Source organism: Lethenteron reissneri, chromosome 18 (assembly GCF_015708825.2).
Source record: "Lethenteron reissneri isolate LAM-NWPU_2019-01 chromosome 18, ASM1570882v1, whole genome shotgun sequence".
Taxonomy (NCBI): domain Eukaryota; kingdom Metazoa; phylum Chordata; class Hyperoartia; order Petromyzontiformes; family Petromyzontidae; genus Lethenteron; species Lethenteron reissneri.
Window position 1 is genome coordinate 14,137,085 of NC_083796.1, and position 10,606 is coordinate 14,147,690.

The following is a 10,606-nucleotide window of genomic DNA, read 5'->3' on the forward strand; positions in this document are numbered from 1 at the left end:
ATGCCGTCTCTTACGTACAACATCATTCACCGGTTATACGTTTGAAGGATGTGCAAATTTGAGAGAGCTTCACTTATCGGGCACTCGTTTTTCACGGCGCACACATCAATGCCTCGCCCTTAGTCGAACACCTCTTGTCCTCAGGAAATTGCAGATAGCAGGATGAATTTGTTGCTGACTCTTCTTATCTGGTGAGAAATGGGTTTCAGGAAGCCTCGCTGTTGCGTGTCCTGTTTACGTTATCTAATGTCCCACCACACGATTCATAACTAGCGTGACGCATTCACAATCCAGAAATGTGGGCGTCACTTTCATTGCTTATTAAGGGAATTCTATTGCCAAATTGCGTGGCTGCACTTCAAGTCTTCTTGCGCGTGATGGAAAGAGCTCACAATGGGACGCGTGGTTTGGCGATCCACTCGGTGGCTTCCTGAGATGCCAGGTGGAGAGAGAGCGAGAGAGGTGGAGCCCCTCACACACCGCCAGGTCCCAGTGGGCTGGCTGCTGTTGCGATGTCTTCCACGGTCTGGGACTCATGGCCACAGTCGCACTTGAAGTCACAATCCCTCACCTCCCTCACCTTCCTCACCTCCCGCTCGTGCTGCAGACAGCCACTGCGCCATCGCCTCCCCAGTGTCCCACCAGAGAGGTCGTAGCCAGGCACCTCTGCTGTTGGGTCAGCGATGAGGCGTTGGTTCTCTGTGTTGGATGCGTCCCACGATTCCATCCGTCTGGATAATGAGTCGGTGCCAGCTGCATGAATGATTTCATGCCAAACCGGCCTCCACCAACCCGACCTTCACCCACCCGGCCTTCACCAACACGAACTGACCATGGTGGTGAAGTATGATCAAGTAAACAACACGACCCGCACGGCATGGAGAGGTCCTCATCTAGCAGTGGATCGACAAAGAGTTGTTCATGTACACATGTGCATACTGTGTATACACGCACACGCGCACAGAATGTACAGTAATAAGTGTATAGCATGCATCGTATGCTATTCACACCAAGTTGCGGATAACAGGATGCATTTAAAAATCGGCTCCTTATTTTCCCCATTAAAATGCACACGAGCTGACAGGACGTCGTGGTGTCCTTTCTGTGTGCCCTGCAATCGTCGCAGTTGTGGATAGCGGCGGATCGCAGGTAGAGGCAATCTCCAGACAGTCGGATGAATCTTGTAGCGTCAGACACGGTAACTGCATTTCTAGGATCCAGCACTCTCCTGAGAGTGTCGGGAACATCCCTGCCTCGAACCTTCTCGAGGGCATATTTCACTTCATTTCTTCGCAAACTATAAACACTGTTTTTAAATCTCTGCGATGTGCTATGTATCTGTCACGTCGGTAATGTTTGCCTGCAACCCCCTCTCCCAACCCCCATGGCTTCTGTAGCATCTCAACGACAGTATTATTATTATACGACATCATCTTTGCTGTAAAAAAAATAAAAATAAACACCACGAAACTATTGCCTGCAGAGCATCCCTGTATATATATATTTGTGTGCGTGTGACATGAATCGCTTTGGGCCAAGGGATCTGTCTGCTGGCCCCAAAAGGGAAAAGCCAGCTCATCCACGTGCCTTCCTTCTGTCCCACAATTGCCTACGGTTAGATCCGTGCTACTATTTGTTATAAGCCACTGACAAGGCTTTAGCCAAAAAAAAATACATGCGCGCTCGGGCTCACACACACACACACACGTACGCGTGATCGTGCATGTGTGCGTGCGTGCGTGCGCGAGGTGGAGATGGCCACTGCGTTGCAAGGGTTGCGTCCGGCGTGCCCCCGTTCCCTGTAATGCACCGGCAGCGTGGCCGCATACGCAGCGGCCCAGGAGCATGGGCCGAGAGTGCGGGGGACACAGGACCGGTAATCAATCACATTCACCCCGGGCTAGAACGCAAGCGTTCGCCCGGCAATACACTCCCCAAGCATGCGCTAAACACTATACATACATCATTACCGCGATCGCCATCATCGTGGCACCGTGGCTCTTGGATATCAGTTCCCTGCTCGGCGCGAAAGGTTCATCTCTCCTGAAAGGTGCAATGCCGTAACATGTAATGACGGGCAAGCTGTTATAGCACGCTTGCCACCGAGACATTTTCGCAAATATTTGATTCTCATGCAGGTAGAATTTTTTGTAATAGTAATTACAAAAGCTGGTGGTCGGGTGAATCAGGGGTCAGAGCATTGACCCAGCACTGCTGAAATCCTGGGGTTCGAATTTTGGCAGCCACCCATGATTAAACCGGGTTATGAAGTCTCTGCCTGGTTGGTTTCCAATGACCACACAAAAAATTTCACATCACCCTTTTTTACATTTCAGCTCAGAGAATTAAAACAAAATCAGTTTTAACTGCCATGTTACAAACATCTTTATAGCAGGGGTCGATCTCACTGCTCTGGGAGAGTTTAGAATGGACAATTCTGCACCTCACGACAGCGTCTAAAGCACAATTGGAATAAAATAAATGTGTGTTAAAGCCGTGAAAATTAGTGTCTTTTATATAATGAAGATAATGCACAGCCCTTTGTCAATTCACTGCTCTGTCGGTCACGGGTGTTGTTTGACCATACTTCACCACCCTGGTCCGTGTAGCCTGGTGGAAGGTGTGGGCCGAGAACAGAATCAGATTTCACTCACCACTGGTTTGTTAGCTCTGGCCAGGAATCCAACTCACGCCACCAAGTTCAGAACGCAGTTGCGCTGAGAAAATAGCCTTAACGTTAGAAGAAAATGTAAATAGTCTCGTGTGTTTTGTGCCTCCAGACAGACACAGGCTCCGATTGCGCCAGAATGCCTCCGGTGTAGTCGACTCCAGCGCGGTAAGTGTCGTGGTCATTCACAGGCCCGGCCACGCGTCACCAGGCTGCGGCTGCTGACGCGTGGCCGTGGCCGCGTCAACAGAAGACAACATTCACACACCGCGGGCTCATGGCCCCAATGGCCCATTAGAGCAGGGAGACGTTGCAACGTGCACGGTTAAGGTATTGCCCGTCAAAATCACGTTGATATAAAAAAAAATAGCCTTCACGTCTCGTACCGTATCTTTTTTAAAAATACTGTCCTCTCTTAAGATTTTAATTGGAGTATCCGCAAGCCATTTAAACGGCAGTATTCGTCCACTTATTTTTTATTACGCCGTGTAAGTCGCCCATTGTTTTAAGTCACTGACAATGGTTGGTCATTGTGTGCAGAGAGAGAGAGAGAGCTCAATTTAGGAGGAGATACAGCGGCTTGATCTTATCCTGCCGGCTCTCCAGCCTGTGGACTCATTCACGTGTTGAGCAATAACTTTGACATATCGTTAAGTGGCACAGACTTGCAGAGCGACTGACAATTAATGCGGCAGTGCAAATGAATAGCTCGATTAGAGGGTAACGTGGCGACCATGCCCGCCGTTCGAGAGATTGATTTGCAGAAATTAATCGAGTGCACAGTCAGACCACCCCCACAAGATGGTATGAGTAAACATCCATGCCGCAGTGGCTTGCCTGTGCCCGTTACTCTGAAGAAGTGCCACTTTCCAAAATACTCTCCGAATTCGGGTTGAGTAACATTCTATACATTTGTTTTTATTATTATGATTTTTGAACGCAGTGTTGATGAAGACTGAGGTGATAATTATTGTTGCGTCTATTTGTGCACGTATAAAACATGCTTCAGAATCATAAGAGCGCACTCTCTGATTGGCATTTGTCGACTGCGGTGATTATCCACGTTCGAGAATCTGCAAGTGAGGTGCACATTCCGGTGCCTGCGAGGGAAACATTCGTGTGCATTACAATGGATACATTTCAGCAACAAATTGTCACTCAGACGAGAGGGAGTATTCATATTCCATATCTCGAGTGCAGCCTCGTTCAGTAGACGAGCTTGATAACGTGTGTACGTGTGTGTGTGTGTGCGTGTGTGTGTACGTGTGCGTGTGCGCGTGTGTGTGCGTGTGTGTGTTGCGTGTGTGTGTGTACGTGTGTGTGTGTGCGTGTGTGTGTACGTGTGTGTCTGTGTGTACGTGTGTGTGTCCGTGCGTGTGTACGTGCGTGTGTGTGTGCGTGTGTGCGCGTGTGTGTGTGCGTGCATGTGTGTGTGCGTGTGTGCGTGTGTGTGCGTGTGTGTGCGTGTGCGTGCATGTGTGTGTGCGTGTGTGTGTGCGTGTGTGTGTGCGTGTGTGTGCGTGTGTGTCGATTGTAGTGTAGCAGTTAGCGCGCTGCGCTATGAACCTCGCGACTCGAGTTCGATTCCCGCTCACAACCAACACCAGTGGCGATTATCTGAATCGGTCCTGGGCCTCCCCTAGGTCGACTCAACCTCAAATGAGTACCTGGTGCAATGTGTAAACATCGCCGCTAGGGAGACAAAGGCGCTCGGGCGTGGTGTTGGCCACCCACTCCCTCGTGTGCAGTGCCGGCCTTTCTCGGTGCTCGCTAACAGCACTTGCCCCGACAGTCGGTGAAGGCTACACGAGGATCATTGTCTTTGTTCTTTGTGGAGTGTGTGTGTGTACGTGTGTACGTGTGTGTACGTGTGCTTCCCCCCCCCCCCCCCCCCGCACGCAGTGATCCTTGCACGGATGGGAAATGTATGAAAAAAGGTTTGCCATGGAAGGCAGAGGGCACGAACGCTCTTTTTCGTTTCAACGCCGATGCTAAACACATGTCAGGAACACACGTGGGAGCGCGCAGCTTTTGAGAATAAGAGAAACACCAATTCGATATAATTCATCAGATTCCTCAAGAAGGAATCCCCCTGCCGTCACGGACCCACTGCATTGTAGTTTGTTTTACCTTCTCCCACAAAGCAAACAACCCGAGTTAATTTTAGGTAGAGCGTGCCTTTGCAGGACCGGCGGCCCAATTAGGAGGAGACAGCCGGAGGCGTGGACTTTAATCCACCTCATTCCTGGCATCAAACAGAGCCCGAGGCGAGCGGCTCAGCCATTCTTATAATGCACGTGCATTTATTCTGGGATTTTCAAACATCTCCCCGCATAATCAGCGCTTGACGGGCTATGATTGCATAGCTAATTTTGAGTTCGCTGGCAGTTTTATGCGCTGGGTTAACGTAATTGTTACAGCGTTTTAGCGCACGCCAATCTTTGTAAAGGTATACCGTCACGATATTTGGCAAAGAAATAATAAAAGGATTGATTTTTTCCCTTTCCATGCTGTCATTTTTTTCTGAATTTGTTGAGGAATGTGGCATTCAATGACAGCGCATTCAGACTTTGTAGATCAACTATGCCATTATAACGTTGACCGCACATTTTTCACGCTTTGATGTATTATTGTATTAGCAAGGTAGTATTAGCAGCCAGCAAAAAATATTTTCGTGAAAAACAACACCGACGTTTTCTACAACAACAACAACAAAACCCCCTTCTATCGCAAAAGGCGTTCGCAGCAAAAAAAGAATTAGCATGACCTTTCCCAGAAAATGACACTGGTAGAATACGAGATATACATGTGTACAGCGCATTACCACAGCCGAAGGGCATTCGCTGCTCTGCAAATCCCATGAGCAGCGCGAGCACAGATTGACACGCCACAAACGGTTTAGTGACCTGCGTTCGATCAAGAACGAGGAGGGACCTCAGGTTTATGGAACCGCCGCTCTCTCCCCACACCTTGTAATGGGCTAAAAAAAAAATCCGCACCGCACGCTGCAGATTGCATTCGCCAGCCATATAAGGTAGTGTGAAGGGCAAGAAATGGGTTGTACAGTGGCCGGGGCCTGCAAGCCCAACGAATGGACAGCCTCAGCAGATCTCCACGACGCCAGCGGTCGAACAAAGCAAAGCCGAATCGATATGTGCATGTGAAATGAGGCTGGTGGTGTGGCTGCACGCGTGGATTGCGCTTCCTTCTGTGGCACTCGCTGCCCAAGGTTTCATTCCTTGTCACGAATCATGTCTGGTTTCCGTACGCTTTGATCTTCGTGTAATATTGATGCCAGTGGAGCAGTTGAACGCGCAGCCGTGCCGCGCCGTGCGCCGATTGAAACGCGAGCTATTCTTTTTAATTTTATTTTTATGACTTTTCGTTTTTGAAAAATCCTCCGCCCGTGCGGGGCAAGCTCGCTCGGAGCTGCCACTTCCAACATTTGAAAGCACGACGATATGCCACACACATCAGTGCTGCCGACACGCCAATACGGCGGAGACGGGAATTATTTTGGCGCTTGAAATGCCAGCAGCGTACGCTATCAATAGTCGCACAACAAACCTGTGTCCATATATATACAGCACAAGCAAGCACCCTAATTTGAAGCAACATGGAATTGATCCATAATGGCCACAATGGAGTTAAAACGTCATGTCGCGATATGCAGCTCCTGGGTATACAGTAAAGACATAAATTCAGCAATCCATATTTGAAAGAACAATGCTGTCATTAAAGTTTCGAGAATTTACAAGCTGAAGTTGTTTTGTTGGGCCGTGTTAAATAATTTGAGATACAGAATCTGAAACCGTGCAGATATAAAGCGTGTCCTGTACAAGGCAGGCAAGCTAAGTCGTCTTCTTCTTTCCTTCTTGGCAAGCAAAATTATGCTTTTTTGAAATGTGCTTAATTTAAATTGCACGTATACTATCGGCGACACAGTATAATTATTGTAGTGTATATACTGTGTATATAAAATGCAAACCAATATGCATCCGAAATTACACATTTTATATGTTGAAATTGCTATGTTTGCATAATCTGCCTTCCAGACTAATGTTACTGAGTGTTGTCTTCCATGTTAGCATTGCGGTGGTTTTGACGATGTTTTGTTTCTTTCGCTCTGTGTTATTAAAGGCACATCAAAGTCAGCTATCAACTGTGGGTCTCGCAAACAGAGTAGTGAACAGATGCTTAACATTTCTTTGTTGATGTACAGAATTACATTACAGGCACTGTTTGTCAATGCATTTTATACAATGGCACACGACATTACATACGTGAATACAGAGATGTTGACATCTTTTGGAAGCTGAGTTCAAATCCCAAGCCCATCACATCTCAGAGGTGGTTAAAGTAAGTACCGCTTTGTGAGCGGTTTGACAGTGGTTATATTGCGGAGAGCCTGGCCTCCTGCAGCGCTGGCTCAAGGCCGCCAACAGAGATGAGCACTGCCCCATGCTGGTGTGAGTATTGAATACACTTCGGAATGGACTTGAATATAATAAACATGCAGCGTCAAGCCGATAAGAGCTCAGTTAAATTGGTGTAGCTTTCGTACTTAAACTAAAGCCCCGCGTGGATAGGAGTAATCACACGTTAACTGCTCTTGTTACAACTGCTACACTACGAAAAACTAAACATTTGCTTTAAATACACCATTGGGCCAGTGCGCAGATGATTACTGAGCAATATCAATTTCTGTATGGTGTCCTGAGCCACTGCTGGAAATTCCACAATACCATGACGAGGACCAGCCTTTGTAGAGGCTGACCACTGTTAATTTGCTAACAAGGCGGTATGATGGGGCTGTCTACCTCTGGCTGGGATTTGATCGCAACACCCGGATCAAGCACTCTGCAAATTGCATTGTTACATCACGCTGACAGAGGAGCGGTGGAGCAGTGGTTAGCACGCCGAGTTGTTAACCCCCAGACACCTGAGTTTGATTCCTGACCACGGTTAACACCAGCGGGGAATGACATCTCAACCCTTGCCTGGGCACCCCATCCGCACTCCCCTAGCATGAGGAAGTATAGTCGAACAACCTCCATGACCGCCACAATGTGTGGAGGCCTTCATCCAGCAGTGGATTGACAAACGGCTGCGTGCAACCTGGAAGTATTTCCCCGTGTGTGTAACTCGAAGCCACATCTGGACGATGACGCTTTAGAGGAGCTGTTCGGGGTCTGTTTGTTGTTATCTAAACCTGCACCGGGGGTGCTGTTTGTGTTAAAGCACTTGGAGTTTATAATCAATATATCAGCTGTAATAACAAGAATAACAATGATAAGACAAATGCAAGTTACACTTGGCTCCTGTAAATATTTACAAATCTGCACAAGGGGAAGTGTTGTTGTTGTTCTTGTGAGAAATCAAATTATGGCAACTTGAACTCACGTGTAACGATATATTTATCACTAACCTTTACTCAACATTAACGCACCCGAGCCTGTTCGATGTTAAAGATGTGTACAAGTGCGGCGACTTTGTCAATCCACTGTGAGATAAGAGCTCAGCCACGCCGTTCGGACTGTGGCGGGTATTTGACCATACTTCGCCACGCTGGTCAGTATGGGAGCACATAAGTACAGTACAGCAATATAATTCTCTACACTGCCCTCTGCTGCCCACCACATAGCTCCAAGGCCTATAACCTCTGTTATGCATGATATTGGCTCTTTCGAATAATGGCCAAGATCTTGTGAGATCAGATACTTTGCAGGCGATTTGGTTGTAGGCTTTTTATTTTTAAAGAGACGCTGCTGTAAATAAACATTCAGCGCACACTCACACATTTTGTTTGTTTGTACAATTTATCACGAAGAATAAACAAACCACTATCACGCAACTGGGACGGTACGCTGGTGCATTTGCAGCCTGAGCAGAAAACGCTGTTAAAAAAGAATCCGACATTGCAATAACAAAAAACCGCCAACCCCAGCATCTATATCTGTAGCCCACAATTAAATTTGACGAAGCTTTAGCATCCTTTGTTTACACACTCGGCTCAGCTGACATCCCCAAACGGAATGGAAGGTGTGTAGTCCGTGATTGCATGTCTTTCTCCTTTCAGGGCAATCATCGCACCGTCCCAACACGTCTTCTCGCAGGAATCATCCAATCCCATTACGTCCACAGGAGGGTAATGAAAAATGAAGTTCAGCAGGATTTTTTTTTGCTCCTTCTCCCACAGATGCACCTCGAGCGACATCTTCCCGGAAAAGGGGGGGGGGGGCTGATGGCTTAATCATGTCACGGCGGCGTTCGTGAGGTTGCTGAGATTATCCGTAATTCCCGAAGACAACTATGATCAGTCAAAACACACGGGGAAAAAATGCATCCAGCACGAGATTCTGGCGATGCTATCTGCGCGGGGTGGGTTTTCTGCGGCGCGGCCGCTGCAAAAAGGGAACCGCGGGCGTCTTTGCGACGTGAGCGCGATGCGTGAGTCTCTCCGTCTGCGCGCAGCGCGTGCGCGCGTGCGTGTGGGCCGCGCGCGTGCGTGTGATTCCGCGTGCGCGTGTGAGCGCGCGTGTGTGATTGCGCGTGCGTGTGGGCCGCGCGCGTGTGATTCCGCGTGCGCGTGTGAGCGCGCGCGCGTGTGATTCCGCGTGCGTGTGTGAGCGCGCGTGCGTTTGTGATTCCGCGTGCGTGTTTGAGCGCGTGCGCGTGTGTGAGCGCGTGCGTGTGTGAGCGCGTGCGTGTGTGAGCGCGTGCGTGTGTGAGCGCGCGTGCGTGTGTGAGCGCGCGTGTGTGTGTGAGCGCGCGTGCGTGTGTGAGCGCGTGCGTGTGTGATTGCGCGTGCGTGTGTGAGCGCGTGCGTGTGTGAGCGCGCGTGCGTGTGTGAGCGCGCGTGCGTGTGTGAGCGCGCGTGCGTGTGTGAGCGCGCGTGCGTGTGTGAGCGCGCGCGTGTGTCAGCGCGTGCGCGTGTGTGAGCGCGTGTGAGCGCGCGCGTGCGCAGAGCTCTAGGCAGCCAAATTACTTGCCTGATATTTGACCTCGCAGAAGCTGAGGTCTCACAAGGGGTCACGGGGAACGTGTGGCTGATAAATTGAAGGGTTTTATGTTTGAAATGAGCGCATTACAGAGAGCGAAAAAAATCATGTGACACTGCCACACAAAAGCATACATTTCTGATCAGCAATGTCCACCATCAAATAACTTTGCTTTTGATGTTTTCGTAAAAAAACGACATCACTAGAGTACAAAACAAACCGCGAACCAAACGCTTGTGTGTGCGTGTAGGTATATGAAACGCACGTACCAAAGGAAAGTGGATGGTGATATTTTAGCACCGTGTATCAAAATATCGTTTTGCTCTTTTAAAATGTAAAACACGAATATCGCTCTACATGAATGCCAAAAGCATTGCCCCACTTTTTGTACATTCAGAGAGTAAAATTGTATCGTTGCAGAACAACCACGGAGTCCATCGTCGGTCCTGAGGCAGCGGTGGAAATTCCACATTCCCTTATTGGGAATCAGTCCATTTAACAATTTTTGACTCCATTATAAATACAATGTTTCATGAAACTTAAATGAAGCACTATGCACCACACATGCTATTTTTATTCCATGACGTGAATTAGATTTATAGACGCTGTTATATATTATACTTATCAGCGGGGATATCGACGTTACATGAAATACTTTCAGGATATCTTAAAACCAAACAGTTCATTACATCACCGCAGAGTACACGGGGCATTTTCCCATTAAGAAGCAGGATGGGTCATATCTGTACACAAGCGTTAACCCGAAGTGCCTATAACATTTGGAAATTTTAGTGTAAATGGAATGGCAATCAAATTACACAGTAAACTGAGGTCAAGATGTCACCATGGGTAATGCCATTGATGCTGCCACACATCTCTACCAGAGCGTGATGAAGCCACGGTGTGCACCCTGCATCCAATAGGTGATGAACAATCA